The sequence below is a fragment of the Humulus lupulus genome, chromosome X (genome assembly GCF_963169125.1).
Source record: "Humulus lupulus chromosome X, drHumLupu1.1, whole genome shotgun sequence".
Taxonomy (NCBI): domain Eukaryota; kingdom Viridiplantae; phylum Streptophyta; class Magnoliopsida; order Rosales; family Cannabaceae; genus Humulus; species Humulus lupulus.
Genome location: NC_084802.1, coordinates 112,550,795 through 112,557,206, shown reverse-complemented (window position 1 = coordinate 112,557,206; position 6,412 = coordinate 112,550,795). Strand labels below are relative to the sequence as shown.

The following is a 6,412-nucleotide window of genomic DNA, read 5'->3' as shown; positions in this document are numbered from 1 at the left end:
GCCGACAATTAATAAAAGTTCAATGCCGACAGTCATAGAATGTCGCCAAAATTCAAATAAAAAATTATAATTAATTAATAGTATAATTTTAAAAATAAACTAAATTATGTAAATATATATTTAAAAAAATAATGTATTTATTAAAAACTTTTAAAACTATATTTTTTTATTTCTAAATGTTTCATATTATTAACTTTTGTATTTATAATAATTTTTATATCAAAATTTAAATTTATTATTCTTTAACAAATTTATAAAATTATCTATATTGTTAACTATATTATTTTTTAACATATTTAAAATTTTTATATTAGTTAAAAAAGAGTTGTTTTATTAATTGGAAAAATATTGTAAAAAAATTAATGAATAGTATATTTTTAAAAATAAACTAAATTATGTAAATATATATTTATAAAAATTATGTATTTATTAAATACTTTTAAAATTAGATTTTTTTTTGTTTTTAAATTTTTTATATTATTATAATATTTTATTATTCTTTAATATATATATATATAATTAACTATATTATTAAAAGAGTATCGAGGTCTCTCAAAGTGAACCCTAAAATAATAATAATAATAAATTAAAGCTTTATTAATAAGTAAATTAAAAAAATAAAGAAAAACACTTAGAGTAAAATTAAAGCTTTACAAAGTTATGTCTTTTAATTTGAGTTATTATTATTTATTGGAAAATGATTAATAAAAAATAATTAAATTGATAATTAGAATTTATCAAGATTTGAAGGTTTATATTTTTTTAAATTGTGAGATTGAAAATTTTTGGACCACTTAATTATTGTTTAATTCATGAAAATAAATAATAAGATGTTTTAAATCTCAATAATTTTTTTTATGAGAATTGGAGTAAAATATGATTTAAAAGTTAATTTATAATTTTGGGACCAAATTTAATTTGATAAGATTATTAATTTAATTAGAAAGTTAAAATAAATTGAATTGAAATTTTAACATTATAAAATCACATTTATTACTTAATTAACTAATAAGCAAATCAAATTAAATAAATAATACTTTATTATTAATTTAAGTAGGAAATGAAAAAAAAAAAGCACGCAAACCCTCTTTCCCTCTCAGATGTACCTCTTCCCCACCAGATCTCACTTTCTCTCTCTCGTGTCCGATCTGCCAAACTTGAACGATCGCTTTCCAGTCGCCGGAAAGCTACACGTGTCGTACAGGCGTGTTCCCCGGCCTCCGAAATTTCGACCCCCACGAACCAGCGGCCGTACGCGCCCATTAAGGTCCCCCATTGGGCTTTCAAAGTTCGAACGAATGGGAGTGCTACGAAGCTTTCCAAGTACTTTTTGGCCACCCTAAGCTACCACTAGCCGAGCTGCCACCACCACCATACTCCTTATGTTTTGGGCTTCAAAACCCACTGAAGGATCAGACTCAACTGTGGTCAGAATTGGAATCGACGTTTTGGCTGGCTTAAATCTGAAATGGGTATGAGATTATCAACTTATTTGATTCATATATTTCTGCATTTTTCGTTAGTTGAAGAGTGAATGATTGCTTTTGTGAATCTTTTAGGTCTGTTATTATTAGATGATATGTATATATTTATATATATATATATATGTGAATATATGTTTGAGATATTAGTTGTAATGTTCTTTTTTGACTGATACACACTATCTGTTTGTATATTTGCGGAAAGGAGTTTTTTCTTTCTCTCAAAATTCTTATGTATTTTTTTATAGTATTGGATTTTGGGATAGATCTATTGACTGCCGATGTCTTTGTATGATATAATGTGTCTTAGGCTTAGCTTTTCATGATATGATTAATGTGTGTCTTCATATGTTAATGTACTCAGATGAATATATATATATATATGTGTGTATATATATATATATAATTAATATGTTGTCTAGTTTAGCTTTTTCTCGTATTATTCATATATCATATTACTATGCTCATGAAACTTGACAACTCATTTAGGTAGACAACTTTCTTTCTTGGAAAATAGTTTTCAACATGACAATCAACTTTGTTTAAAACTGTACTGCTACATGGCAATAAAAATCTGAAATGAAAATATTTAAATCAAGTTACCATTATTTCAAGAGAATAATTCTCTAATATGCATGGCATATTATTCAACTACTAAAAATTGTTTAAATATAATGACAGTCATGTACCCCTGGATGATATTGCTGCACTTGATCTCTCTTTTTGTTTTCCTTCTTGTTTACCGTCTATTTGGTTTAACAATTAACAAAGGACAACTGCAGTGGGTTTTTGGTTTGTGGAGTCTCTAAATTTCTGCAGTCCCTGAAATGGTGTTTTAGAAAATGTTTACTGATCAATCATGATTGATTTAGTTTCCCTTTGTTTGGTAATATTACAGTTGTCTTTGGGTTTTTAAGAAATCAATAGTACAGAAGAAAATGGTGTTGGTTTATGTGGTTGTGAAATATTATGTCTTTTTTCATTGTCTTAACATACCTACTCTTTTGTTAATTTTGGTGTATCTTCATTGTTTTTAGATATTTGATTTTGGACTAGCAAAATAGATGCCATCTTAATGGACTCATCTTTCAATTGCTCTTAATATTTCTCAGGCTGACCTTATCATCAACAAGGTATATTATCATATCATAATCTTATTTTCATTCTATCCATATATGTACTTACCATGTGTTGTATGCTCAAGTAGTAAGCCGCATGCTTCTTCATTCCTGGATTGTGGCAGTTTCTCACTGTGTTAACGGAGAAGATGAAGAATGGTAAGTGTTTTTCTGTTCTTTTTTCTTTTTGTTAGTTTCTCACTGATAACTGAAATGTAATTGTGATATAAAATATCAATCTTTTTCTTACTAGTAACTCAAATTTTGTTATGAATTTTTTGGTTTGTTATGCTATAATCTATTTGATATATGTTCAGGTTTCATAATATTGTTTAATCAGTAGTATTTATGTTCAAGTTTCTTCTTAATCAATTAGTTTTCTGAATTACTATGCTCTGTCATGCTTAGTATTATTGTTCACTACAAGAAAAAGCTATATTAATAGTAGTGACTTTGCACATTTAAAAGAAAACGTCATCCAGCCCTGTGAAATTTCTGGGGTCATTTAGGTGGCTTTATACTATATTATCTTTTCTTTTCTTGCTAAGTACTATGAACTTAGAATCTCATGCATATTACTTACATAGTGCATGTCTTTATATGTGTGTATATATGTATATTAATTTCTGAATGATTGGTAATTTGGTTTATTAATATCTATGTGATTTGATAAACTACCTAGCTTCAGCACTTTTAAATTGAGACTGAGAGGGATGTATTCCTTAGTTTTAAGAACTAAGACTAACTACTTAAGCCAGAGGCTATACGGTTTGATAAGAAAAATACAACTTTTATATAAATCATTTTTGTGACTAAAAATCAATCATCCTTTTTATTTCTTCTGCAACCTCAAGTTTTCTATTTATTTTAGTTTTGGTTTGACTTTAATGGTGTTTATTCTGTATTGTAGGCTAAAACTCTACTTGGATATTTAAGAGAACCAAGGCAACAAGAAATTCTTCTTCAAATTGTTGGGTATTATTTTCTTTCTTCCTTGTAAGAATTATGTACAGTGAGGATTTGATGTATTATTTACATTGAGAATAATGAATTTTTATTCAGAATTATTTAGTCTCATTGGGATTTGATGTATTATTTACATTTCAATTGTATGAATAAATGTTCTATGTAAATGAATTTTTATTATGATAAATGTAGTTTTTTGTACAAATTATGGTAATAATAATTAATTATGTGAGTATTTTTTTTATTTAAATTTATATCAAATTTCATTTGTTAAAAATATAATTAAAAGGTTTAAAAAATATATATCGAAAAATTATTATTTATATATATAATATAAATTTAATGCTACAGCGACACGTATTAACTGTCGGCATAGCCAGCAACGGCGACAAATATTAATTGTCGGCGTTGCCAGCAACGGCGACATGTATTAACTGTCGGCGTTGCCAGCAACGGCGACACGTATTAACTGTCGGCGTTGCCAGCAACAGCGACATGTATTAACTGTCGGCATTGTCAGCAACGACGACACTTATTAACTGTCGGCGCAGTCAGCAATGATGACACTTATTAACTGTCGACGTAGCTACTCCTACGCCGGCATAGTCAAATACGACAATTAGTCGACTGTCGTCATTGCTCAATAGCGACAGTTAAAAATTGTCGAGAAATCACGTTTTTGTAGTAGTGTAAGCTTTTGGACAAAGGTTTCAAACCTTGTTCAAGTTGGTGATCCCCAACACTCTTCACATTGATTGTGTGAGTGAGAGTTCTTAGTTCATGTTCTTTTATTCTGTTGCTTTTCATTTCTTCTATTATTCTATATTTACTCTTTTATATGTATCTTTTGTTTTAGAGTTGTAATCTCATCTATATCTTTCATTCTACTACTTCTAGTTTATTTGTATCTTTTTGTCTTAGAGTTGTATCTTCTATTTCTATCATCTTCTACATCTTTCTCTATATTTACATGTAATTTTTGTCATAGAGTTGTAACACTTTTTAATCAATAATATTTATTTGTAATATTTAGTTTAGAGTTGTAATTATCTTACATATTTCCATTGAGGCAAATACATATTTTCCTAACACAATCTTGTATCTGTATTGGTTGTAGTAGACCAGCAGGTTTCTGATGTTCAACTTTCACTTCTTGACAAGTTAAGCATTTGACTACAAACTCTTCCACATCTTTTTTCATGTTGGGCCATCAGTAGTGTCTTTTCAAGTCATTATACATCTTTGTACTACCTGAATGTACTGAATATGGAGTATTGAGAGCTTCTGTGAGGATTTGTCTCTTTAACTCCTCATCATTAGGGACACAAATTCTTTCCTTCAAATTTAGCATCCCATTACTTGACACAGTAAAATCATTGTTCTTCCCACTTTCTAATTCACCTTTTTGTTTCATCAAGTAAGGATCCTCACATTGACCTTGTTTGAATCTATCTAACAAGGTAGATGGAATAGTCATTACCGATAATCTTCCTTTGATCACCTCATTCTCCGCAATACACATGTCCTCTTGAAGTGGTCTTGACAATTTCCTCAAAAATGACATATTACCATGAGATTTTCTACTAAGTGCATCTGCAACTACATTTTCCTTTTCGAGATGATGAAATATTTCACAATCATAATCTTTCACTAGCTCCAACCATTGCCTTTGTCTCATATTTAATTCTTTTTGAGTAAAGAAATACTTGAGACTTTTATGATCTGTATATATTTTGCACTTCTCACCATATAGATAATGTCTCCAAATTTTTAGTGTAAAAACAACTGCTGCTAACTCTAGATCATGTATTGGGTACTTCTATTCATAGTCCTTTAATTGTCTAGATGCATAAGCTACGAATTTTCCATTCTGCTTCAATACACAACCTAATCCTTGCTTTACAGCATCACTATAAATCACAAATCCTCCTGATCAAGATGGGATAGTAAGTATTGGAGCAGAAACCAATCTTTGCTTCAACTCTTGAAAACTTTCCTCACAAGCTTCGGTCCATTCAAACTTGTGATTCTTCCTTGTCAGCTGCGCCAATGGCGTTGCTATCTTGGAAAATCCTTCAATAAATATTTGGTAATAGCCTATTAATCCCAGAAAAATCCTTACTTCTGAAACATTCGTTGGTCTATTCCATTTACGAACAACTTCAATCTTTGATGGATCATTCGAAATACCATCTTTTGAGATAAATGGCCCAAAAATGCCACTTTTCTAGCAAAAATTCACATTTTTTAAATTTGGATTAGAGTTGTTTTTCTTTTAATTTCTCCAATGTCAACCTCAAATGTTCCTCAAGTTCTTCTTTGGACCAAGAATACACATAAATAACATCAATAAACACCATCACAAACTTATCAAGATAGTCTTTAAAAACCGTGTTCATTAAGTCCATGAATGCAACTGGAGCATTAGTTAACCCAAATGGAATTACAAGGAACACATAATGACCATATCGAGTTCAAAATGCGGTCTTTGGTACATCTTGTCTAATCTTTAATTGGTGATACCCAAATCTCAAATCAATCTTTGAAAACACTCTCGCTCCTTGTAATTGATCAAAAAGATCATCACTTCTGGAAAGTGGATACTTATTCTTGATTGCCAACTTTTTCAATTCTCTATAATAAATATACTTCTACATTGTCCCATCCTATTTCTTCACAAATAGCACCAGAGCTCCCCATGGTGAAAAACTAGGTCTAATAAACTTCTTATCCAAGAGCTTTTGTAACTGTTTCTTTAATACATTTAATTCTGTTGGTGTCACTCTATATGGTGCCTTGGACACAGAAGCTGTACCAGGAAGTAACTTGATTAGAAACTCAATTTCC

General features: G+C 29.4%; 1 long non-coding RNA gene across 1 annotated transcript; it reads left to right on the top strand.

Moving 5' to 3' along the window:
* The first annotated feature begins 1,054 nt into the window (after nt 1-1,054).
* Nucleotides 1,055-3,676, top strand: LOC133804414 (uncharacterized). Its single transcript, XR_009878460.1, has 4 exons — nt 1,055-1,472; nt 2,519-2,614; nt 2,689-2,758; nt 3,510-3,676. It is a non-coding gene; the product is annotated as an uncharacterized LOC133804414 (long non-coding RNA).
* Nucleotides 3,677-6,412: the final 2,736 nt, after the last annotated feature.